The following is a 27149-nucleotide window of genomic DNA, read 5'->3' as shown; positions in this document are numbered from 1 at the left end:
CCTACAAGTTGCTGTCAAGATTGAAAGAACATTTGATTATAGTTGGTGCATTTTTAAGGCTTTTCTCCCCAGCAGTAGATTTTCCAAGTCATGAGGCAATGTATTCCATTTTATAGGAATTTTTATTAAAAATATAAAAATTTCATACATGTGCCCCATAAAACTGTTCACATTTGGTTGATCTCACAATTTCTATTTTGATATGTAAAACATAATACAAAAGATTAGGTATGAAATATCCAGGAAAAAAAAAAAGAAATCATTCATTATACATAGTTGTGCATAATCCTAACAGACAACTGCATTATTCCATGTACAGAGACAACATGTTTATACATTTGATTTGGATTGGATTCATTTTTTTGTTCAGAGGGGATGTTATAGTTTGATTTTGAGAATTGAGTTCTTCAGCAAACCAGTCACCAGAGGTAATAGCACAAGCCCCCAGAGACCAACCCCTTGTAGTGCCCACCTGTAGCCCAGCACAGATAGCATCCCAGCGCAATGAATTAGTACTTTAAGCTGATTAGAACAGCTCTGCACAGCTCTATTTTGCCGACACAATGAAGAGAGGACAGAAAAGGGCCTGAAATGAGAAAATCATTTCCATGCTGACTGAATTAAAAGAACAAAAAAAACTCCCTGCCGTTGCAGCATTCAATTTGTCAGGAAAAAAAAAAAAAAAAGAGGAAGGTACTTAATGAGCCACAACAACTCAGAGCAGAGAGATGAAATTCAAAACTTCAGCATGTGCGTGATTAGCAGCTAAACCTATTCTAAATAATTTCCATCATATACATAATTCTGTTGAAAAATAGGATGCTATCACCCATCTTTTTTTAATTTTCATGGTTTAAACCAATACAATATGTTTTTTATTGAAGACTAGCATTTCACATTGACTCTATTTAAAAAAACAGCATATTTATTTATTTATTTATTTATTTATTTAAATTTCTTTAATGCCGCCTTCTGGCTACAAGGTCAATCAAAGCGATTTACAACAATAAAACTGTTTATACATATATTATTAAAATAATTAAACACTGTAAAACCAAGCATAATATAAAATACAATAAATGGCATTCTGTTACTAATCCCATACCCATCACAGTTTAAATAAGAACCATGACAACTGAAAAGTATTTATACAAATACATTCCCCCCTGGAAACAACTATGTCTTCAGATGTTTTCTGAATCTCAAATAATCCTCCTCGCAGTGAACTGAAACTGGTAAAATGTTCCAAAACTTTGCAGCCGCTACCGATAACACCCGAGACCTCAACACCTGTCCCCATATTAGCTTCACTGTGGGAACCACTAACAAAGCCCATCTTTTGACCTTAACATCCTATTTGATGTGTACCATTTTACCTTATCTTTCAAAGAATCTGGAGCCACCCCTCCTCCCAAAATCTTAAAAGTTGGAATCAAAAACTTGAATTTTATTTGAACCGCTATCGGCAACCAATTTAATCTTGACAACATCTCTTCTACTACTCTTACTACCACATCTGCTGCAATTTGTAGCATTCACAATGACCACAATGGTAAACTCACTAAAAGGGAATTACAATTATCTAAATGCAAAATAATCAAAACACTGTACCACCTTCCTAACATTATTCACATCCAAATAAGGCTTCAGCTGTTGGACCACAATAAGTTTTCCGTACATCCATTGGTGAATTTATTTATGTATTTATTTATTTTTATATTTCACTTTTCACTTTTTTCAGCACTTCAAAGCGGATTACATTCAGATACTGTAGGTATCTCTCCCCCTTCACACTTGACTCCAAATCCTACCCAAATTTCTTTCTCCAAACACTGAGAATCAAGTAACAACTTCAAGGAGGAGGCATTGTACCCACCCTATCATTCTGCAACATAGCCATTTTGGCTGAATTCAACACTAACCTGTTCATCTTTAACCAATCAACAATAACCGCCAACTTATCATGAATCTGCTGCTATGAACTCTCCTCATCATTATATAATGGAAACACCTCTATGCTTCTAAGACCAATGACCGAATCAGTTTTCCAAATGAGTACAAAAGCAGTGAGAGCAGTGAGTCTTGTGGCACTCCATGTGAGCACTGAAAGTAAAATGATAAACTACCTAATATGACTTTCCCCTCAAAAATGACCCAATCAATTGCAAGAGCTTTCCTTCAGTCCCTAATGAACATCTCACCAACGAAACAGAATGATCTACTAAATTAAATGCCAAAGTTAAATCTAGTAGCACTAACACTACTCCAATTCCTTTATCCAAATTTCACAAAATATCATCCATTACAGAAACTAATAATGTCTCTGCACTCAACTGTGACAGGTGCAACTCTCCTCCTCCCTGCCACCACTCTCCTCTGTCCCTCTTTACAGTGCCCCAACTAAAGAAAACTCTTCATCATAGTTGCTCAAGAAAGAAGCTGTTTATTGGATGTACATGGCTGCCGCAAAAAGAGGATGGTGGGCAGGTCAGCTCTCCACCTATATTGTGATTGCTGGACTACTCCCCAGCCCTCCCTGCCTACCCGAACTCCCACCCCCACCTGAGGCCCTCCTCCCTCTGTGTCTAGAGGCAAAGTACCGCCCCAGCTGTGGCCGCCCCACCCCAATATGTGGGATGGGTCGGCTCCTATATGCTTTCCAGAAACCATTCTGACACTTATCCAATTACTTTCCATCCTCCAAAAAGGTGGAAAACTGTAAAGTCACTATTTTCTCCAAAATGTTTTCAAGGAATGGAATGAAAGCGACTGATCTATAATTAATACAATTAGTAACATCCAATCCAGCTTTCTTCAGCAATGGCATAATTATCACTTTACATAAATTCATAGGAATCCTACCTTCAGAGAAATCAGTATTAATAAACTATCTGGCAAAGATTTTAGCATATCTGCTGAACAAAGATCTAATATACAAAACATAGACCGTACTTGTGCAAGCAACGTTTAAACTCCATATACACAACATATCGAATTGAACAAACTCCACCCTTTCTCCATGCAACTTCACATAATCTTCCACATTACCATCCAATCCCACTGATAACAAACTAAATTGACCCTTTAAATTCTCCATTTTCTTCAGAAAATACTCCCTAAATTCTATTATCCACGTTATTCAGCACATTTCTGCCCAATAATTTCCTTATCACATCAAACAGAAAGAATTCCCTGCATGCTCAGTAATCAACCCTGTAAACTCTCTTCTTCTCACTTCCAAGATTCTCTTATGATATAAATTAGCCTTCTTACACCAGTTACATCTATAATTTCATATCTATGTTATAAATAAGAAAAGTGGCCCTAAATAAGTGCAGTTTTGTCAAAAATGAGGTATTCTTAAAGACACAGACAATAACACATTACAATTTATTTAACAAATTTATATACTCCATGAGCAATTGAAAACAATAAAAGAGATGGATTCAGAAATACAAATAAAGATAAAGAAAGATTCATAAAATTTATCATACGTGCAATAACTGGTGCAGAATCGATGATTGGGACAACTACCGACCAATATCAAAGGTGTTGTATATGTAAATGGGCTTTTGAAAATTGGTACACTATACATGTATAACTCCTTTTGAAAATTACCTTCAGAGTGTGCATGTGTGTGTGTGTGTATGTGTGTGTGTATGCATGTTTGTGTGTGAGCGAGTGAGTATATATAAAATAGATAGATATAGATATATATATATATAAATCTGAAAAGGTTTTCAGATATTTAAAATAAAATCAGCTTAATGTGCCTGCGCCGACAGCTTGTCACATTTCACTGACTCATCTGTCTAGGACGCAGTGATAACATGTGCATTCACTCAGTAGGTAAGCTTAACAGAAGTCAAAAACATGGACCCTGCCACAAAAAGTTTGAATTTGTTTTTTTAAACACTAAACACTTCTCGGACTCTGGTTCTAATATTCTTTTTTTGGTTCCTCTTTTTTTCATTGCTGCAGAGTGAACAAACATAAAACCTGCAACCAAGGTAGTCAACAGCTCAGGGTTTTTGTAGCCTAATCCTCCCAGTCCTCATTCATGCCCACTGATAATCTCTTAAAGGCATAATAAAACTGTTAGACAAAGAAATGTGAATAACTCTGCCTCATTTCAGACTAGGGAAATTTGGAGCATGCTCAGCTTTTCTTTTTAGTTTTGGAAATGGTAACTCAAAACTGTGTCATCAATTTATCTGAAATTAAAGGCATTAGATATATAACAGAATCATGATTAGCACCAACTGACCTACTGCATAAACTAATTATAATATGTGAATTTTTTTAATCTATAAGGTTGATTATGAATCATTATCTTACAAAAAAAACATGAAGATATATTTTTCTGTTTTAGAATTGTTTATCTGCATAACACATAATTTTTAGTTTTTAGTTAAAATAATTCTGTCAATATTTAAAAGTATACTTGCATCCATTCAGTAGTTATTGAGAACTTATTGAATTTCAAATTTCAGTCTCATTTATATAAAAAATCACAGGTGAAAAGAAGCTATTTCTAGTGGATAGCACCATTTTTCTGCCACACACCATTTTTCTGAAGGTTGCCTAGCCCTGCTAAAAATGGATAAGAACACTCACCCCAGGACACTAAGCTTCAGCGAGCAACTCAGACACTGTCTTCAGGATCCTTGGACACCACCCAGCCTCCCTCTAGGCGTGCATGTGTACACCTCAGCCAGCTATGAAGGCCCCACGGCAGGAACAGTGCCGTGGCGCTCCGTGATGATGTCAGCACGGCTGAGCATCATAACCCTGCCGCCTGCCGTGTTTTTGGCCTCATAACTGGCTCGGACTACTTGCTCTTCTCTGGACCTTCACCTAAGTCCTGCCAGCCTCAGAACCCAAGGGCTTAACCTGTGGGAGAAGAGGTTGATACAGGTGAAGCCTAAGACATTGTCCCAGTCAGAGCAAGTCCGCCTACTGTCAGTGGGGGCCCATCTGGGTTACCAAACAGGCAGCACCAATCTCACCACAGCTCAAGGCTCACACACTCCATGACAATAAGATTTGTCATCCTGGGTCAGACCAAAGGTACAGTATCCTGTTTCCAACAATGGCCAATCCAACAATGGCCAATTCAGGTCACAAGTACCTGGCAAGATCCTAAAAAGTTGATAGATTCCATGCTGCTTATCCCAGGGATAAGCAGTGGATTTCCCCAAGTCCACCTTAATAATGGTTTATTAACTTTTCTTCCAGAAACTTGTCTAAACCTTTTTTAAACCCAGCTAAATTAACAGCTTTCACCACATCCTCTGGCAACAAATTCCAGTGTTTAATTATGTATTAAGAAAAAGAAATTTCCTATTTGTCTTAAACGTATCATCTAGTAACTTCATTGAATATCCCCTAATCTTTGTAATTTTTGAAACAGTAAACAACGGATTTGCATTTACCTATTTCATTCCACTCATTGTTTTATAGACCTCTATCATATCTCCCCCTCAGCTGTCTCTTCTCCAAACTGAACAGCCCTAACGTCTTCATAGGGAATTGTTCCATCGCCTTTATCATTTTGGTCGCCCTCCATTATACCTTTCCTAATTCTGCTATATCTTTTTTGAGATGCGGTGACAAGAATTGCACACAATACTCAAAATGTAATCACACAATGCAGCAATACAGAGGAATTATGATATTCTCTGTATTATTCTCCATTCAAGGTGACCTGGAAGGGGTTCTCCATAGACCAAGGAGATTGTGATTGGCTTCTTGAGAGATTGTATTGATGTACAAGTGCTTCATCTGTGTTGTTACCCCTGGCGCTGGAAACCAGGAAGGCCTTTGTAACATCAGAGATGAGACTAACAGGGATGAGTAGTTGAGAGGATGGCCTAGGGTTGTCTCTCCGACCAACCTTAGGATCGGAAGTTTCCCGCCTTTTCAGGACATCGGCTGGCGAAGTGCCCCTGAGTGGCACAATATAAACAGAGGTTAAGCCGCTGGCACCTCTATTTCTCTTCTTCAGTGAGTTGGGCTCTGCTGAGTTGCATAGGCTCTTCAGTAGAGGAGGCAGGCATGGTATCCTTGGTAGAGGTCAAAGGATGCTGAAATTTGGATACCAGCTTGAACTGCTGCTGAAAAGTTTCTCTCTCTCTCTGTGAGCCTGCTCTTGAAAGCGGATATCAACATGGATAGCGAGCACAATGAAATCCTCGCAGCTGGGTAGCATATTTCTACCAGCCAATTATCCTTGATCTGTTCTGCAAGGCCCTGCCAGAAAATGGCGACCAGATTTTCTTCATTCCAATGGAGTTCCAAGGCTAGAGTCTGGAAATGTATAGCGTAGTCCCCAGTTTTTCTGGTGCCTTACCTAATACAGAGCAGTTCGGTAGCTGCTGAAGAGGACCGACCTGACTCATCGAAGATCCTTCAGAATTGTCTGAGGAAGTCATCCAGATTTCTCATGAGGGAATCGTTCCTTTCTCATGGGGGTGATGTCCCAGCAAAGAGTGAGAGAATGAAGGTCACTCTGAAGGAAAGTTGGCAGCCTGCAGCTCAAAATGCATTAAGCACTGATTGATGAAATTTCTGCAGGCCTTAGGGTCCCCATCATACATGGGAGGAGGTGACAGGTGTGAAATGGGTCCCAGAAGCCATACCGGCACAGCTAGAGGAGGTGCAATGGGTGTTGGGGCAGGCAGGTGAGCCTGTATGGTGTCCATATGTATAGCCAGATCCTGGAGTAGCCCTGCTATTTGGTTGAGTTGTTCCTGCTGCTGCTGGATTTGGAGGCCCAAACCAGGTATTGCCTCAGCTGAGGGCAGGACCACCAAAGCTCATGGCCTCACAGAGTGTGAGCCCTTGGCTGTGGCATGGATGACTCAGCCAAGTGGGTAGGCAGAGTCAGGTAGTAGGCCAAGGTCAGAGTAGGCAGCAGACAAGCAGAATCAAGATCCAGGCAGAAGTCGGGACAGGCAGAGAACAGGCAGCATCAAGGTCCAGGTAGAGGCCAGGGCAGGTAGAGATCAGGTGGCATCAAGGTCCAGCAGGTCAGGGTAGGCAGGGATCAGGGAACGTTAAGGTCCAGGGAGAGGTCAGGGCAGGCAGTGATACAGAAGAGTAGTCAAAATCCAAGGCCAAGGTCAGAACAGAAAGTCAGGCAGAGATCGACAATTCATGGACAGACTAGTCAAGGCTGGACCAAGGAGGAGAACAGGAAACAGGACTCAGAGGATAAGGCAGAGACAAGCAAAGCAGGAAGGGCAAGGTAACAGCAAGGTAAGACAAGGCAAGACTACAGAAAGGCAAGAAATAGAGCAACATGCACTGCACAGGAGGATCTGTTGCTGAGGAGAGGACTTGTTTGTTTATTAAAATTTCTTAATTGCTTCGTACACATGCCCTGAGCAATTTACAAGATAAACATACATAAAGTAATCATAAATAAAATACAACATGACTACACAAACAAAATGTAAGGCAATTTTAGACTAGCAAACTAGGTCTTAAATTAGGACATTATTTTGATGAATACTTAATTGATCAGAAAAGCTTTTAATACTGTTTTAAATGTTTTTGAACACTTCATAAGTCTCAAAGTTGCAGGTATGGAGTTCCAAATGGCAGGTGCCACAACTGAAAAAGCACACTCTCTAGCAGTTATCGATCTCGCTGCTCATACTGTAGGCACTTTGAAAAGACCTCTTTCCTGTGATTTGAGGCATCTAATCAGTTGGTATATTCGGTACAGGAAATTAATCCAAGGTAGAGAAGAAATACTAAGCAGTTTGTGACTAAGAAGCAAAATCTCAGATGGGTGTGATAGGATCAATGCGCTTAGCTCTACTGACTAACCAGGCTGTGGAATTAAGAAGCAGTTGGAGAGGTTTTAAGACCGAATCGGGGAGTCCAATGTATATAGCATTACATTAATCCAAAATGATGCTTGAACAACCAATTTAAAATCGTCCAATTCCAAAATATTCTTTAGGCCATGGAGGATAAGTTTAAAAAAGCCACTTCTAGTCACAGTCTTTACATGATGGTTGAATGATAGCTTGGAGTCAATCCACACACCAAGGCTTTTCGCATAGGAGGAGATGGGAAAGTTATAGTTATTCAAGGCTATATTAGTAGGAACATGAGTGCAGTTGGAATGATGAGGAACCAAAAACTCTGTTTTTGAAACATTTAAAGAAAGTCTGTTGTGTTGCATCCACTGTTTAATGGCTGACAAGCGCATGCCGATGGAACTCACTGTCTCAGACCAAGTGGAACTCATTTTGACGTAGAACTGAATGTCATCTGCAAATATTCTATAATCCAACACAAAGGCTCATAAGGATCTTACAAATTGGGGCTAAATAGATGTTAAACAACAATGAAGATAAGGCAGAACCCTTAGGTACCCCTGTAGTATTAGCAAACCATGAAGAACATTGACCCCCCTCCCCCCCATCTTAACTTGTGAAAAGTGATCAGAGAGGTAAAATGTAAACCATGTAAACCTTGATGCTGTACTCCTGTTTAAATAGCCTGACAGGGATGACGTCATTAGGAGGTGCCGTACTGTAGGTCCTACTACAGGGCCTTCATCAATGGTGTGGGGTTATGCACATCTATGAGGCAACATAAGGGAGTGGTGCAGATGGCGTCCTGGGAGACTGATTACAGCATCTGCAATGTCAGGGTAAATGAGGCCAGACAGGGATCCATCCCATGGCAGGCCAAACATTACACTTTCCTAATAATTCCTAGCATTCTATTTGCTTTTTTTGGCCACTGCTGCAGCTGAGCAAAAGATATCAAATATTATCCATGATGACACCTAGATCCTTTTCCTGAGTGGTGACTCCCAATGTGTGGAACCTTGCATTGTGCAGTATAATTTGGGTTGCTCTTCCCTACATGCATCACTTTGCACTTGCCCACATTAAATGCCCACATCTGCCATATGGATGCCCAGTCTCCCAGTCTTGCAAGGTCCTCTTGCAATTTCTCACAATCCTCCAGTGATTTAACAACTTTGAACAATTTTGTATCATCAGCAAATGTGATCACCTCACTCACTGAATAAACTATCTAGTACAGCAGCTTCTATACCCTCCTCCCAGTGGGTTCATGGTAAGAACATAATATAAAAACATAAGAAGTACCAAAATCCACCAAGTCCAGCATTCTGTCTCTGACAATAGCCAGTTTAGGTCACAAGTACTCAGCAGATCCCAAAAAAGTCAATCTATTTCTTATTGCTCATTACCAGGGGAGAAGCAATGGCTTTCCCAAGTCTACCTGGCTAATAATCTTTTATAGACTTTTCCTTCAGGGATCTATAAAATCTGCAGGATTCTCAAACTGGTTTGAAAAGCCCTTTTAAAGCAAGATTCACGTTTGTGGCAGGATCTGCAGTGGATCTTTTGAAATCCAAAGTAGCTTTGAGGTGATCTGCTGCAAATTTCTTCAGACTGTCAAATCCACTTAGGATATTCCCATGAGCTGTGGAAGAAAATTTGATAGATTATCCCAGTGGATCTTAGGGAAATCTGTGTGTTCTGTTGAACAGGAACAAGGCTGAAATCTGCTTGGTTTAGGATTAATGGCAATTTTCTTTTGGGGAGGATATAGCAAAGACAAAAAAAAATTGAAGCAGAATGGATTCTCTTTGGATTTTCAGGATATCCCTAATGAATATGTATGAGATAGATTTCCCTGTATAGTGCTTCAATTGCATACAAATCTATCTCTTGCATTCATTAGGGATATCCTGAAAATCCAAACAGATTGGTATCCACAAGTATTTCAGGATGTCTACTTTTGATTTTTTGGGATGGAAAAATGAGTTTGGGCTCCACAGTCCCTCTCCTGTATATCAGTGCACAGTTTAGACTAGGGGACACCCAGCCAGTCTGGTTTTCAGGATATCCATGATTAATATACATGAGACAGATTTGCATACAAAAGAGGCAGTGCATGCACATCTATCTTATGCATATTAATCATGGATATCCTGAAAACCAGCCTGGCTGGGTGTGTCCCAAGGGCTAGTTTGAGAACTCCTGGTTTATAAAGGGAGATTTTTTTTTTTATCATTTTGCTCATTTTAACTACCAACTAAATTATCTCACCTTTTTATATTTTTTGCTATTTCATGTTGTTGTTGAATTCCCACAGTGCCCCAGTTTCAGTCAAATTTGAACTGAACACCAGATAAAAAGAGTCAAAGGCCAATATTTTTGTTTTAAAAAGCAAAATTGGATTTTTCCCATGACATTTCTCAAGTACAATGAAACATTCCAGGGTGTGCATTACACATTCCTGTGCATTTCCTGACGCAGCGATGGCATGAGATATTACAGCATATGTGATGCATACATTAAAACTCTAATACTCACCCTGGTGTGTACACTTGCCTATTTATCACAGTCAGTTCATAACAACATACTTAGACTTAAGTGGGAAAAGCCAGTGCTTATCCCTGGCATGGGATCTTTCTACCTCTTGGGATCCTGCCAGGTTCTTGTGACCTGGCTTGGCCACTGCTGGAAACAGGATGCTGGGCTTGATGGACCTTTGGTCTGACCCAGTAAGGCAAGTTTTATTTTCTTAAGATACCAAATGTCATCATATTGTAGTGATCAGTTCAAGGCTATTTTGTCAGAGGCAGAAAAATAGGGACAAAAAAAAAATTACTTAACAGAACAAGACAGACATTTTGCTGTCTATATAAAAATGCCTTATTGGATGGGGCCCATAGAACATACTAGAAAAGTACAATATTAACCTTTTTTCTCAGTCTCTTAATTTCTATTAATTTTCTGAAGCTGCATAGTTGTACAGATGTTTAGACTGAATGAAGACCAGAGGTTCAGCAAATAGTTTCTACCTTCTGATTGCCAGAGGAAGAAGAAAAAAAAACTGTAGACATCTGTAACCAAATCTGCAGCAATGAAAAAAATTCCTTCCTCACCCCAACTCCAACAGTCAGCTTAGAACAGCTGATCTAGCACTTTTTCCCTAGTGCGTAGCTGTACACTGCACACTTACCAATACATTTTTCCTCCAAAATCTTCTTCTGTTTACTTTGGAATTGATTTAGTATTGGAGCAATAACTACTTCTAAGAACATAAGAACATAAGAACATGCCATACTGGGTCAGACCAAGGGTCCATCAAGCCCAGCATCCTGTTTCCAACAGAGGCCAAAACCAGGCCACAAGAACCTGGCAAGTACCCAAACACTACTTCTGCTGTCAAAATGTTGCATAATTGTCACCATTTGATTACTATCAAGCATCCAGGGAAAACTTGGTTATAACACCTCCGTCTGCTACATGCAGTTATTACAAATGTTCTGCAACACAAAAGGACAACTTTGCAATTCAATAAAAAAAAAGCTAATGTGCTGGGTTTACCTTTTTCAGTAGTGTTCTCCAATGCCTAGAGAGAGAGAGAGAGAGAGAGAAACCATAGTGCTCTAACCCTAGATAGGTATTTATATCTCTATGGGAGGCCCACCTAGTAACTCGAGGTGAGGTTTAGGTATTAGTGTAGGGGGTTAGGAGCCACTTTGACATTCAAAGTGAGACGTACAAACAGAACAGTGCTCTCTTGTGAACATTTGATGACCCTCGCAGTGAGAAAAGTCACCCAAAGATGAGATTTGTGCAATGTTCTCTCAACCTAGCTTGATGTTACCCAGGTAAAGAGTCCATCAAGCTAGGTTGAGAGAACACTGTACAAATCTCATCTTTGGGTGAGTTTCCTCACTCCAAGAGAGCACTGTTCTGTTCTTACGTCTCACATTGAATGTCAAAGTGGCCCCTAACCCCCTACACTAATACCTAAACCTCACCTTGAGTTACTAGGTGGGCTTCCCAAAGAGATAGAACACTCCAAACTAATTTGCTTACACAGCCTTGAAATAGCACATCTTTTGCCCAAGGATCTGATTTCTTGCAATTTCAGCAAGAAGTACTGGGCACTTTTACGGAAATGGGCTAAAACTTACAGATGGGGGGAAAAGCGCCATTGAGCTTTCTACAAAAGATTTGGCTAGCAAAATGTTTTTCTGTGGCGTCCTTTTTTTGCATCTAGAAATAGGCTTATGGACTTTTTGTAATTTTTTGGTCCATAACTTCAATTTGGCCTCATAAATGCATGCACATGATAATCTGGTTATAATGAGCCTTCCTCCTACTTGCTGCCTTCTGAAGCGGTCTTATAGTAAACTGTGATTTCTAGATCTTTCTGGAAGTCTGGTTCAAATTAAACATAGGTGCTCCGCCTGTAAGACCAAAGCACTTATTTATGGAAATGAATATTTGCTGGGCTGTTTGTTAAAATGTTTTCTCACTAGTAAGAGGAAGCAAAATAGCTGAAGATGACCCATTTCTTTTTCACTACGTGTGCCACCTACAGTTGAACTGGAAATCATTTTGGCCTCAGCACAAAAATGAAAAGTCTTTATGGTAATATTTCTCCAGGAGTGGAAATAATCTCAGCAGCCCATTTTCCCATTAGTTGCTTCCTCACCTGCCAACGCAAAGCACTTTGCCACCCAGTGCTTATTCTCCGGGCCTTATTCTCCGGGGGGAAATCTTTAGTGGAAGAGAACAGATGTCATTTTGCATTGCCTCTAAAGACTCAAATGACAAAATATCAAACTGCAAGAACACACTGAGTATCACCAGAGGCCTCGCCTTCTCCTTATATGTGGTGTTTTTCTTAGTGCTAAAATGAATGTAAAACTCCGAGCTACTATGCAAACCCCCTTCAATGCTTCTGTTCTCTTTCTGCTGTTTAACTGACACCCTTTTACTGCTGTGCTTCCATGCTGCCATCAAGGCGCACCTTTGTTTTATTCAGTATGCAATTTTCACCTCTGACCCAAGAAACTAGTCCCTGGCTTCATGAACTTTATTACCTGTTAATAGACAGCCGGCTCTCTTTTCAGTATTAATAGAAATAGAGAGCAGCGTGTAATTGAAAAGACTAGTACAGCTATAAAATGAAAGACAAATTGAGAACCGAATTCAGGAAAAGTTTGACAGACACTGAAAGGAACACCATCACATGCTGGGGTGGAAGGAGGGCTTTTGATAATCTCCAAACAAATCAGAAACCCTGAAGCACAAGGCATCATTCTTGTAATGCTGTTAAATGACTGATCTGATGATTTCTCTTCTTACAAGTATCTATGCATTGTGTTTCATGTCGTCACATTGGTGGCATGCATAGCAAACATGAAGAAGCTTCCTTTCAGCGAATACACTAGTCTTACCATCTACTACTCATTACAGAGTAGTAGATGGTAAATCTAGTCAGGGCCTAGATTTACCTTTCCCCCTTAAGCCTAGGGGAAGAGGACTCTCCTCTCAAGAAGTGGGAGTGGGTGTAGAGGTGTCCTTGGAAGTCACGGAATTGGAGAGAAGAAGGGGCTCTTCCAAGGATGCTATGTGATCAACGAGCGGTTCCTCCTTCCTTCTGGTGACCCTCTCCCCCTTGGATCCACCTCCTTAAAGGTGCACATTACCCCCAGACATGAAGGTATCTATGGGCTGGTGCCCACTCTGCCAGATGGGAAATCCAGCCCTGCAACTAGCCTGTACATAGGATTCTGGACTGGTTAATATTAGCTGCAGTGATTCGGCTCATACTTAAGTCACTTACTTCCAGAGGGCAGGGTCTGTAGCAAGAAGCAAATAATTATCAATACTGATTTCACCCCCCAGAAGCTTTTGCAGAAAACATACACTATTACTTATTTAATATAGTTCTAAAGGATTCTATAATTGCATAAGAATATTTTTATGCATGAAATAGCATCCACAAAAAAACTGAACATGATTTATGACCCTAGTCTTAAAATGTATAAGAAAAGTCTGTTAATAAATTAAACCTGTTTCATAAGACTTCAAATAATTTTGAATCTAACTACTGTTTCTCTTGACAAGAGCAATAAACTGTGCTGGTAAAGACAAAGGTTGATTATCCCAAGTCAATTGTATTGCTTAAAGAAACATGCCCAAACAATCAGCTTTTGACAGCTGCATCTCCTGTTATTTACAATAGCCATCATGGTAATAACTCACCATTTCTATATTAATAAGGCAGTGAAATTTATTATGATGGTATTGAAAAGTTATTAAGTACTGCATCCCAAGTGACAAAGTACCACAGCATTGTCACCATCCAAAAGCAGTTGCCCATCCATCACCTTCCTTTCCAGATGGTCCTGCATCTTTATCGCTCCCAGGTTGGTGACATCACCTGTTCACCCACTCAAAATTGATGATGAAAGCAAACAGATCTGTCTTACTTACATTTACCAAATCAATTTAATTCTACAGGCCATGGCTTAGTGACATATTGACTGTTTTCCTTAATGGCATCTACTGTACTACTTAATGCAAGGATGTCATCTTTGAATCCTGGCACGCATAATGTATCATTTCATAATACATTTTTTATAATGGAAAGAATTATGATTGCCTGCAATTTCTTTCATTAAACAAAAAGATAATTCTTCTTTTCTGGTATTATCCTGCTAACAGTCAAACCATATTCATCCCTTGTTTTCTTTTAAGAGGCCCCAGTCTTGGAATGAGACTTGGGGTCTCATTCACTAAACTCTTGTTCCCTCAGAATGTAAGTTGTCCTATACATTGCCTGATACAAAACACTACAGAATTATACTCCTCATTGTTAACGTCATATCAAAATATGCCAATTCCTTTTCATGTTTTCCAGAAAAATTGCATTTATTGCAGCAATTCCCTCCAATTCTTGTACTTGTGCTTCTATTTTTTTTTTTTTAGTGTCGAAATTCAAACAGTTGTGATTGAAGTCAGTCTATCATAATAAATTCCGTACAAACATTTTACTTTTTCTGCTTATATTTAGGTGGTACATAAGCAAATTATTACAAAAAGGATTACAGGAGTTATTTGTTACTACTGTTTCATTGATGAATTTATCCTTTTCCAATAGTTATGTGATTTGGAATATAGCCAGAAAATGTGTTTTGTCTATTTTATCTTGCCTTTATGTTTGTCTTTTTCTCTTGCGTTTTATTTTGTTTTCTGTAATTTTGTTTTTGCTATTGTTTTCATTTTTTTTGTTTTCTCTCCTTCCTAGCCACTCTACCTCACTTTCTCCAGCTTCTCTTCTGTGCTGGCAAGCAGCAGCTCATTCCAGGCCCAGGCCCATCAGAGCAACAGCAGCACCAGCAGCAGCTGCAGTTCTCTCTGGTCCAGGCCTGCCAGAGAGGAGGTGCCTCCTTCTGGATCTGGTTCCACTGCAGTGGTGGTATCTCCTCCCAGGCCTGTTCTCAACATAGTGCAGGGGTGGCCAGCTCCAATCTTCAAGGGCAGAAAAAAGGGCAGTTTTTCAGGATATCCACAATGAAAATGCATGAGAAAAAGACTTGCATATAATGGAGGCAGTGCTTGCAAATCTCTCTCATGCATACGTATTGTGGATATCCTGAAAACTAGGCCTGTTTCTGGCTCTCGAGGACCGGAGTTGGCCACCCCTGAGATAGTGGATCTCTTTCAGCCTAGGTCTAGTGCAGCACTAGTGCTGAGGGTGATCTGACACCTAGGAATTTTCAACTACTGGGTTTATCTTTTGTTTAAAACCTGATTATGTATCTGTTATTTCATTTTTCAAAATTTCCTTCCCAGGATCTTCAATGCTCATTGTTTAGTTTTTTTTCTGACCTTTCCTATATCTTAATAGGAAAATAGAAGCCCTTTGCAAACCCTATGCAACTGTGAGTACAAAGGTTCATAAATATGTCAGATATATCAATTCACACCAATAACAATCCATTATTTTCGGCTTTTCAATGGCATCCAGATACTGTTTTCACATGTTAAGGGATTGATACACAAATAATTCAGGAAAAATAGAAGAGAACTTAGAAATTTTCAAAAAAATACAATTATGATGAACAAATCAGTTCTCATGGCTAACTAGTTTCCTAAAATACATTAAAGCAAAGACCTGCTCACAGTTCAAGCACAGAAACCATTTCAATTAATTATATGAATATCCCTATCATATCTAATGTGTTGGGGAGGTGGACCCTTGGGGAGTTGGCGCTGCCTGTGGGGAGGAGCCCCACAGGCCCCCACCGTTGGTAGGCGAGGAGGATGAGGAGCAGAGGCCCTGCTGGGGCTTCACCACTACCAGCTCATGTTCCCCTTAGGTTGAGCCCTCGGGTGCCAGGGCTGGCTGGACTTATGTGGGCCCTCTGAGAAGATGGACGTCCAGGAGAGTGATGCTAAGCAGCAGCACAGGCCTAGTCAGCAGTTGAGAAGGAAGCCCGCAGTGATCCACGCAAGGATTGGAATGGCGGCAGACCAGCAGACAATGACCAGACAAGGCTCTTGGCAGGCGACGTACCTCGTGGTCAGTATCCAGGCAAGGGTCGTGGCAGGCAGCATACCTCATGGTCGGTATCCAGGCTAGGATCATGGCAGGCGGTGTAGCTCGTAGTCAAGTCCAGTCCAAAGTCAAAGCCGAAGACAAGCAGGAGCAACAAAGAAGGCAGGAACGAAGAAGGAACTCTGTAGCAACACACAGCTTACAAGAAGCAAGGAGACCTGGCACTTGCTAGTGGCAGAGAGCAGCCTTATATAAGGCTGATAACATCGGGGAGGGCCAGCAGCATTTCCCACTGCAGGCCCTTTAAATGTCTGAAGAAGGCGCGCGCCTAGGTGGAAGTCCCACACAGGAGGAAGCTGGCAGCGTCCCAGCTGCAGAAGAGGAGAGACCAGCAGCTTCGGCCTGACGGCTCAGACCCACTGCGTCACGTTGGTTTGGGGCAGGAGATGGGATGCCGCGTCAGCAGCGGCTCCCCGCTGCTACCAAGAACCCGGGAGCTGCCTCAGCAGTGGTGCAGCGGCAGGTGAAAGAGGTCGGCCGCGCGATACCGCGGCCGGTGAGCATAACATAATACTTCAATGTACAGATAAAATGAATTAAATTCATAAATTGTATTTTTGATTTTTTTTGCCAATATACTCTTGCTAAAAAGGAAAGCCTATCAACTTTTCAAAGAATTATGTTATTTCTTTATTCATGTTCTAGACCTGAAAAGTTAGAAGAGATTTTCAAGGGGTCATTGGAAGTTTCCTTTGTTCAGAACTTTTGACAGATAATAAGGTTCCACTTGCCAGTCCTGATGCAAAAACAATATACATTGACATGCAGAGTCAATCAAAATATCTTCAGACTAAAAGGTTGTGTTAACTTCAGGACAAAATGCAACTTATTAGATTTTCTGCCTCTTGTTTTTGTTAAGTTTTACAATAACAATGATGTAAGACAGTCATCAAAAAAGTAGTGCACGTAACTTAATATTCAGTGAACAGGAAATTGATGTGATGCGTGGACTACATCTCTGTCTGCATCACATTATATATATATGCACATATATATTTTACATATGTAGAGGAAGTATCCATTACATAAATCAATTTATTTTTTCAAAGGAAATACTTGTGTTTCAAAATATATATACAGCAAAATATACACATCCTTCCTAAATCATTAGAGAAAGCACGTTCATCCACTTTACATACATTCTTTCAATGGCAAAGAAGATGGAACAGGGTTGGCAAATGACCTCGTTGTTGGAGGGAGCCTTCTGCGTTTGAAACTTATTTTCCAAAGTCTTGTAATATTGGTAGTTCTGTCGCTACCATTTGAAATCAGCAGTGCAAGAAGCAAAATTCACCAGAGGAAAGGTATCAAAAAGCCACGACTAGCAAACTCCCTTGAGAAAACGGGTCACTTCCTAGCTTGTATGTGTGCATCCCTTTTACATCAGGCTCTGCCCATATATCTCCTATACGCTTCACGTTATCTGTACAACATGGAAAGTCACTGCAATGAGCTGCTTGCATGCTGCCATTTCACTTGTTCTGAATGACTGTATATCCATCTTAAGAATCCACCATTTTTGCAAGAGATTGTCATTCATAAGTCAGGAAATAGAAACAACATATTCATTTGATTTAATTTATTTTGACATTGATTAGTGCCCTTAAATAACTCACTGATGTGACAAGAAGTGGGCAAAATTAGTGGAGGAGAAAAATGACGACGATTACATGGCATGATCGATAGCTGTAAATTCCAAGATTTGGGATAAAACTGCTACATACAGAAAATATGTTATCAATACTGTAGTACAGATTCAGAGATGACAGGACAGGGAACGTTGATTTCATGTGCAAGTCAAAATGAATCCTCGCCCACCCTTAGAATTCTATCCATGAGCATAGAAGCTAACTTTGCAAAATGACTGAGGAACTAAATTCAACACAAATTACCCCTCCTTGGATGTAATGAGAGGGTTTGCTCAATATTGGGGGTGAACAAGCACCCACTGCTCCTACAGAGCTGGCGCCTATGTCCATGAGTGAACATTTAAGCAGGTATGTTCCAACTCACTTCTTCCATTTACAGAGCTCTACAGGCTGATTCACGAAGGTATTTTTCCCATTCTGTCTAAGGGAAAATCATTTGATGACTAAGGCTTTATGTCTTTAGCTGAGATTGAGTAAACAGAAGGTTTGCTTTTGCTCTGGGTAAGGTTTCAGGGAAAGGGGTTAAATATATACAATTTTTTTTTCGGTCAATAGTTCTGCAATCAGTGGGAAGATTGCATCTCTCTCTTGAGAACAAACTGGCATGGCCACCTTCCAGGGTTTTTCATATCAGCAAAGAAAGAGTTTACAAGTAATATGTTGTGATATAGAAATGTGCACACAAAGGGGTAGATTTTAAAAGGTTTATGTGCATAAGTTATGCGCGTAACCCTTTAAAAACCCCCCCGGCGCACACTGAGCCTATTTTGCATAGGCTCGGCGGCACGCACAAGCCCCGGGACGCACGTAAGTCCCGGGGCTTTGCTAGGGGGCGTGTCGGGGGCGGCGCGACGTTTGGGGCGATCCGGGGGGGCGTGGTTCTGGCCCGGGGGCGCTTCGGGGGCATGGCCGAGGCCTCCAAAATCGCTCCCGGGCCGGGGAATCGCTCGGCGGCGGCTGACTGGCGCAGGCGTAACTTTTGTGATAAAGGTAGAGGGGGTGTAGATAGGGCTGGGGGGGTGGGTTAGGTAGGGGAAGGTGAGGGGAGGCCAGAGGGAACAGGCAGCGCGCGCAGGGCGCTGCCTGTTCCGGGGCCTGTTCCGGGGCACCCCCTTGCGCGCGCCGAGCCCGGATTTTATAAGATACGGCGTACTTTTGTTTGCATCTGGTGTGCCTGCAAAAGTACGCGCGGGCGTACTTTTCTAAAATCTACCCCAAAGAGTTCTAGAAAAACACTGTCAGGGATACAGAAAGCAGGGATTAACAGAAGACTACACTTCACAAAGAAAAGCAATATTTTCCCATGTGGGTCATTATTACTTCTCATGAAGCCAATCCAGGTCTACTCGAAAAAAAAGTAGCAGCTCACATTTGTTTTATATAAAGGAAATGAAGTCATGTCACCGAAAATTGCTCTTCTTATGAACTGACATTGTCTCCTACTATAAAAACTGCTCTGCTGAAACCCGCCAGACTCAAACAGTCATCCAAATGATACTTATAGTACATACAGCGTATCCATCCTCAAAATATGTACATCAAGCAAACACTAATATATACTCAAATAGGTCCTCATAAATTGAATAAATATAGATAGGGATCAATTTTCATAAAATGCTCAAAAGTTCACTTAGGTGGACAAATTTTGACTCCCTAAATTTTGAAATTATTTCAGCTACACTTAAGACGCTTATAGATTAATTTAAAAAGCCAGACGTGCGTTAATTAGGGGACGTGCAAATATGTCGGGCTCGCACACCAAGTGGATTTTTTTAAGCTGCCAAGATCCACGCGTATCTCCCGGAGTGCGCGCATCACGGAAGTTTTCAGAAAAGGACAGGGCATGGGCGTGGTCTGTGTGGGCGTGGCCTGAGAAGGGAGCGTAAATACTTACACAATTTGGTGCATGGCCAGGCCCCCTGCCCTGTAACTTTACTTCTGCTACGGATGCCGTGTAAGGTAAAAAAAAAAAAAAAGTGAAAATAGGCAGATCCGCGGTTTTTAAGGGTCAGGGCTAACTGGGGGAAGTGAAGGTTATCCAATCAGAGGGGCTGGAGGACCTATTTCTTAACTGGGCGAACTGAGGACAAACTTCCAAAACTGGGAATGGTGTTATCGCTTGCCTCTTAAAATTCCCCGACTTACAAGGTAAACGCAGGATTTGTGCACCCACTTAAAATCTGGCACACATGCACGCAGCCAGGCTATTTTATAACATGCACACCCGTGTGCCTGGATTGAAAATTACCGTCCCTAGTTTTCCTAGGCAGGTATTCAGTCTCCTAAATTTTGGCACCTACGTTAAGCAACTAGCATTGAAAAATCAGTGCTAAGTGCCCAACTGGCTTATTCTGACCTAACCCTACAACTGCCCACCTTCTGGCAGTCTAAATTTAGGTGCCTTGCAAAACCGAGCACCTAACTTTACGTGCTCAGCCTGTTTCATTTTCAAAACGGGTCACTTTCGCCTCCCAAATCCCAAAGTCAGGCAGCTAAACTAAGTTCATTAGAGATGGTGGGCAAAGCCCGGAGGTAGGTAAATCGGGGAAAAGGGCAACATCTGGAAAGCTGTGTACCTTAATGCACATGGTATGGAAAATAAAGTCCCAGATGTGCAGGCAGTATGAGAAGAGACTGACATGGATTTAGTGGCTGTTGCAGAGATGTGGTATACTGAGGATCAAGACCGAGATGTAGTTATTACGCCAGCTATAATCTATTCAGACCAGGATAGGAAGAAAGGAAGGAGGAAAAACTGAAAGGACATAGTACAAGAGCAGTGAACCTTTTCATTAGGAAGGTAAATATAGGTAAGAGGACAATGAGGTCACTATGGTTTTCTAAAGAAGAGGTTAAAGAGGTGAAGAAAAAAAGTTATCATTCATAAACTACAAGAGATTACAGAAAGAGGGAAAACAGGCAGAAATATCTGGCAAAACTAAGAAAAGCTGCGAAAGCTGAGGCGCAAAATGGAAGAAAAATAGCGAATACAGTAAAAGCAGAAAAGAATATATTTTTTAGATTTATCAGTGTTGGAAGAAGTGTAAAAATGGAATTGTACGTCTCAAAAGGTGAAGGGGGATATGTAGAGGCTGACAAAGAGAAAGCAGAAATGCTTAACAAATTTTCTGTTCACTGAGGAAGGGGCTTGGGACAGGCCCACAGAAAACCGTCACAAATAGGAATGGAAGTAAGGTAGAGAATTTTTAGAAGAAAATGTTTGCGAGGAGCTAGCAAAGCCAAAAGTAAATAAAGCAATGGGGCCAGATGGGATTCATCTGAAGGCGTTAAGGAAGTTTCACTGTCTGACCTTTTCAATGAATCTTTACATTTGGGAGTGGTTCCAAAGGACTGGAGTCAGGCAGATGTGGTTCCTCTTTGCTGGGAACTACTGGCCAGTTAGTCTGACCTCAGTGGTGAGTACATTAATAGAGTCACAGTTTCTAGGATTACAAAATCCCAGGCAGCATGGCTTTACCAAAGTTAGGTCTTGTCAGACATATCGGTTTCATTGCCTGGGTGGCACAGTTCTGCATAGGTATGGGCCCTGATGTGACTGATTAGGTTAGAAACTGCTTGAGTGGGAGGAAACAAGAGGTAGTAGGAAATGAGGTTCACTTCAAGGAAAGGGCGGTTACCAATGCTATGCTGCGGGAATCGGTCTTCGTCAGAGATATTGCAGAAGGGCAATTGGGAAAGGTGTTTTTTTTACTGATGATACCAAGATTTGCAACAGGATAGTGTGGAAAACATGAAGCGGAATCTAGTGAAGCTTGAGGAATGATCTAAGTTTGGAAGCTAAAATTAAAAGATAAAATTGCAAAAAATCCAAGGAAGCAGTACAGGGTAAGGGGTAAAGTACTGGGCACAAAACAAAAGCAGGATCTGGGAATGGCCATATCCAATGATTTTTTGGTGGCCAAATCAATACACAAGGCAACAGCAAAAGCCAAAAGGATGCTTGGGTGCAGCAGGAAAAAGGAGGCGATAATGCTTCTGTAGATGTCTTGGGTGAGAGCGCATTTGGAATACTAGGTACAATCCTTGAGACTGCACGTTCAAAAGAATATAAACCAAACAGAGTTGGTCCACAGGGCAGCTTCTAAAATGGTGAATGGTCTTCATCGTAAAGCATATGAAGCCAGACTTAACGATCTAAACATTGAGGAAAGAAGGGAAAGAGGAGATATTTATTTATTTATTTCATTTAAAGCTTTTTTTATACCGACGTTCGTTTGCACATCACATCGGTTTACATGGAACAGGTATGAAAATAAAGTAAAAACGTTTGCATGGAACAGTTAGTAAAATAACATTAAACAATCATGGGTTGAACGAAAAAAAGTCAGCTGGATAGTGATTTTTAAATACTTCTAAGGAATAAATGCACAAGAGGTCGGCCTATTTCATGTTATAAAATCCGTGGGCCGTGTGCACATGCACCGGGTTTTAAAATCCACACACGCATGGGTGGGCGGTGCACGCAGGGGGTGAAGTTTAGTAAATTATGCGTGACGACGCAATCTGGCCTTAATTGGAGCAAACTGGGAGGGAACTGCAGGAGGGCGGATTGCTCCAGTTAAGGAGTGGACAAATTTTGAAAATTTTGAAAAAGGCTGTTTTAACCAGAGAACGAATATGTGGTCGCATAGAAAGGTTAGAATCCAATAAAAAGCCAAGGTTATGTGCCTGAGTCGTTAACATGATGGTATGGCCTTCAAAGATAAATGAAGATGGCACATTGGAAAGTAGGACTTTATGAAACAATATTCAGCTTTTTTCTACATTGAGGGCTAATTTGTTTGCAAATAACCATTGTTTGGAGTAGAGACAGGTGAAAGAGCCTTCTCAATTGCAGGCTCTCCTCCACTGGAACAAGCTTCCTGATCCAATTCGAATCCTCACTGATACACAGAGATTGAAAAAGGTTCTTAAAACATTTTTATGTCAACAGGCTTTTCCGTTTCCTGAGAACATTAAGGGCTGAACATCCTTCGTCAGAGAATGCATCTCTCACAGCTTATGGATTATTATAATTGTTTTACTGTATATATCTGTTTTACTTTTGTTCATTTTTATTTACTTTTTTCTATGTTATAATACTGTTCCCCGCTGTCATGTGCACCTTGGAGATGCGCGGGCTATACATTTTTATAAATAAATACAATTATTTACAAGGCTGATACACGGATACACAGCTCAAAAATTATCCACTGAAAGAAAATAATCAGGCAAGCAATACAAGCAAGTAAATTTGGATTAGTCTCCAACGAGTCGTGATTGCAACTGAAGGAGTTGTGTCCCCTAAAAAGGTATATTTCTTTACATCTGTGCATTTTTAAGTGATGTTTCTCAGAATTAAAGGCAACCAAGATAAACTAACTTGGCACCTTTCTCACCACCCTGCCAAGCATACCCACGAAACAGACATATGAAATCAAGACAACTAAGATCTTACTTTCTTTTCCTAAAGCCACCTACATCCTTCCAGTGCCGATTTTCTTTGTTGGTTAAGAAATGGAACAATTTTCTGTTCTTAAACCATTACTGCCTGCAGCATTTGGGCCAGGGAAACACTAAAACCCCAGTGACAAACTGCAAGAAAGGCTGACCTTTGCCCTTGTCCGATGACCTCTTTTTCGATTTCTACTTTGGCTAACCCATACCTGATTACATAATGCTCAGCTTTCGGCCTACAAAATGAGATACAATTCTAATTTATGACTTCATTTCAAATGGTCTGCGGCACTCCAATCATGAATGGCATTGCCATGGACATCAGCTTTGCTTTTGTTCTTCAGCTGATTCTATTGCCAAGAGCTGTGTATGGGCAAGGGCCAAAAATAAATATTCTGCAACGCACAACACAGAATCCACTGGCGAGTTCGTGCGAGGCAGCCATGGGCCTGCACGATAATCTTGGCAATTTAAAACAGGAAACTGCGGCTCAGGGTTGTGTGTGCTTCTTTTCTAAATGATGGACTAATTGATAGCAAATCCCAGCAGTGCCCAAAAAAATGAACAGATACAGAAATTGCCAAAAAGTCAGACAAGCTGATTGCATATAATAACACTTCCATTCTTTCAGTCCTTTTAGGGGTAATTTTGTAGCAGCCTGCATAAAATTGAAGTCAATTATCTGCATATTCTACACCCATTTTCAAAAGGGAAAGTACTCATGTCTCTGCCTTTGAAAATGATCCCATTGAAACTACCCGCACACAAATCAGTGTGCAGAATTTTTTTTCCAGAAAAATGTATGCACACACTTTTGACAATACAAAAAGTATTTCATGCAAGTTCAAACTGCTCCCCCAGTGCTGCCCCGGGAACACCTCTGCTCACTATGGGGCGGATTTTAAAAAGCATTTACATGCATTAATCTGGGTTTTACGCATGTAAATGCACTTTACTCGAGTAAGTGGGCTTTTGAAAATTGCTACAATATATGCCATTGAATCGTCCATAGGATTTATTCGCATAAGTGCACTTTACGTGAGTAAATGGCTTTTGAAAATTGCTACAATAGTAGTTACATTTATGCGCGTAACTCCTTTGAAAATTACCCCCTATGGGTAAACTTAAGCACCTATCGGACCCACACACAGCTACACATCTACCTTTCTGCTTTATCTGCAGAAAGCCCTTTGAAAATTGCCCTCTTAGGCAGTAATTTTCAAAATCGCTTATGCAAATAGGGGTAGATTTTAAAAAGCATTTACTCGAGCAAAACTGGTTTTTGCTCGAGTAAATACACTTTACTCAAGTAAGTGGGCTTTTCAAAATTGCTACAATATATGCCATTGAATTGTCCATAGGATTTACTCAAGTAAGTGCACTTACTCGAGTAAATAGCTTTTGAAAATTGCTACGATAGTATGTCACATTTACATGCGTAACTCCTTTGAAAATGACCCCCATAAAGCACAGGTTTATGCACATAAATGACCAGTTATAAAATTTGGTATGGGGGGGGGTGATTTTGAGAATACTTTTATGCACACAAAAAAGTAGATGTTCTGGGGGCCAGGAATGGAGTTGGGTACACACATATTTCAATTTTAAAAGAGCAGATGTAACTTTGTACAGATTAGTTTGTACGTGCCCTTAGGCATAATGTTCAAAATAAACTCGCACACAAGTTTGCTTTGAAAATTGACATAACTTATGTCCATCCTATGTCTTGAAAAAGCTATAGGTAATTAATTATTTCCCATATATCTTTTAATACTAAACTGCAGTATTCTTGGCTCCGCTACATTTGAAAAGAGTCAATTTGAAATAAGAGTTTTGATGTGCCTTATATTACAGCTTATTCTTTGATTCTGTGTGTTTCACGGGAAATGGAGACTGTTTAGTTTTCACAGATTTGCATTCCCCTTCTGGCAGCGTAATTTAGCATTTGAAGGCAATTAGAAAAAACTGTTCCTTGTTGGATTTGAGCAGAAGGCATAATACTGAGTGCAGTCATAACCAGCATTCAACTCCATTCTATTTTGCCCTCAGAAACAGAGAGGGTTCCAAAAAGGCTTCCCGAGTAAGGTTTTAGAAGTTTAAAATTAGAGATGGGCAAGTCAAACCTAACTGATAAGGGTTTAATGGAAGCCAATTCAAGCACAATAAATCTGGATAAACATGGCAAAGTGCCTACTCATCATCATTGCTCTTTAATCTGCAGTCAGCATACAACGATATCAGAATTCAAGCACTTTTCTCATTGTATACAGTAAGTCCAGATTCCTTCTCAACAGAACATTATTTCCAAGACTATTATTCGATCCATCCATGCATAAATGGTTAGTAAACATGCTTTGCCAGAATTATATTCTTTAAAACTTTTGAAAATTGTTTACATTTTTATTATAAATTACACATTTTAATGTCCAACTCCATTGAAAAAAAATACCTTGTAGTTCCACAAACAAAAGGTAAGCAGTGCAAGTAACTGTCTACAAAGAGTGAATAATCCTACATTGTCAAACTCAAATCTCCCCCAACCCTTCTTAGGCAAGTAAAACAGGGAGAACTCTGCAAGCTACATACACTGCGTAGTTCTTTGGATAACAAGGAGATTTCTAAAGTTCACAAGTAGAAGACTGAAAGAATTAAATATAGATTATAAATTGAAATAACAATTGCGAAAGATTACCGATATGCTTAATATTACCTCTACTCTATCATGCATCTTATGGGTGAAGGCATTCAGATGAGAGCAACCTCTAAAAAATAAACCAAATCCCTCGCCACCGTCTGCAGGAAGATTGACAATTTTACTGTAGCAGTGCTGTATGACATTTAAATACAATTACCTTAAAAAAAAAAGTTGAAGGCACATAGACCCAGGCGTGAGATATGAAACCATCAAAGTACATGAAACGGAGATTTGAAGTGACAGGACAGCCTACCGACTGTTGTAATGATGCTTATATAACATAACCTGCACTGTAAGACTATGATAAGCACTATAATTTCACTGTAAATCAGTGATTCTGAAAACTGTCCTTGGGACACCCCCCAAAGTTCAGCTGTTTTTCAGGAAATTCCTCATGAATATTCATGACATATTTACATACATTAGACAAAAACCAGGATGATGTATGCAAATATATATTGTGCATATTTGTTAGGGGAGTGGTTGTCCCCTAGAATGACTGGTTTACGAACCACTACTGTAAATGAAATGGTCTCATGATATTCATGTAATAGCCAGTGTGCATATTGCTTTATAGTTATTCTGGTAATTGCTCTGTTATAGAAGCATTGCAATACAATTTTTTTTAAAGGAAGATTATGTTCTGTGCTATGACACACTCCGGTAAAGTCAGTTTCTCACATTTTAACAACTCTGTTAGAAAACAGAAATACTCTGATTTATACTACAGGTTTGGAATTTAAAACTTTATACTAAAATAAAACACATACAATTTTAGTAAAGACTATACAGCAGAGCCCTAGTTACACATAATAGAGTCCATCATTTTATATTAATTTTCATGAAACGTTCCATTATTTTTCAGTGACCACGTTCCCTTAATTACCCAAAAAGGTAATTTAATTACTATCAAGCAA

At 40.2% G+C, this 27149-nt stretch overlaps 1 protein-coding gene across 6 annotated transcripts in view; it reads right to left on the bottom strand.

Annotated features, from left to right (window-relative positions):
• MECOM (MDS1 and EVI1 complex locus) overlaps positions 1-27149 on the bottom strand; it is an 881649-nt gene that overhangs the window by 496178 nt on the left and 358322 nt on the right. The window lies entirely within an intron of this gene.

The sequence above is a fragment of the Rhinatrema bivittatum genome, chromosome 9 (genome assembly GCF_901001135.1).
Source record: "Rhinatrema bivittatum chromosome 9, aRhiBiv1.1, whole genome shotgun sequence".
In the NCBI taxonomy this organism is placed as follows: domain Eukaryota; kingdom Metazoa; phylum Chordata; class Amphibia; order Gymnophiona; family Rhinatrematidae; genus Rhinatrema; species Rhinatrema bivittatum.
This window is presented reverse-complemented; position numbering and strand designations above follow the sequence as displayed.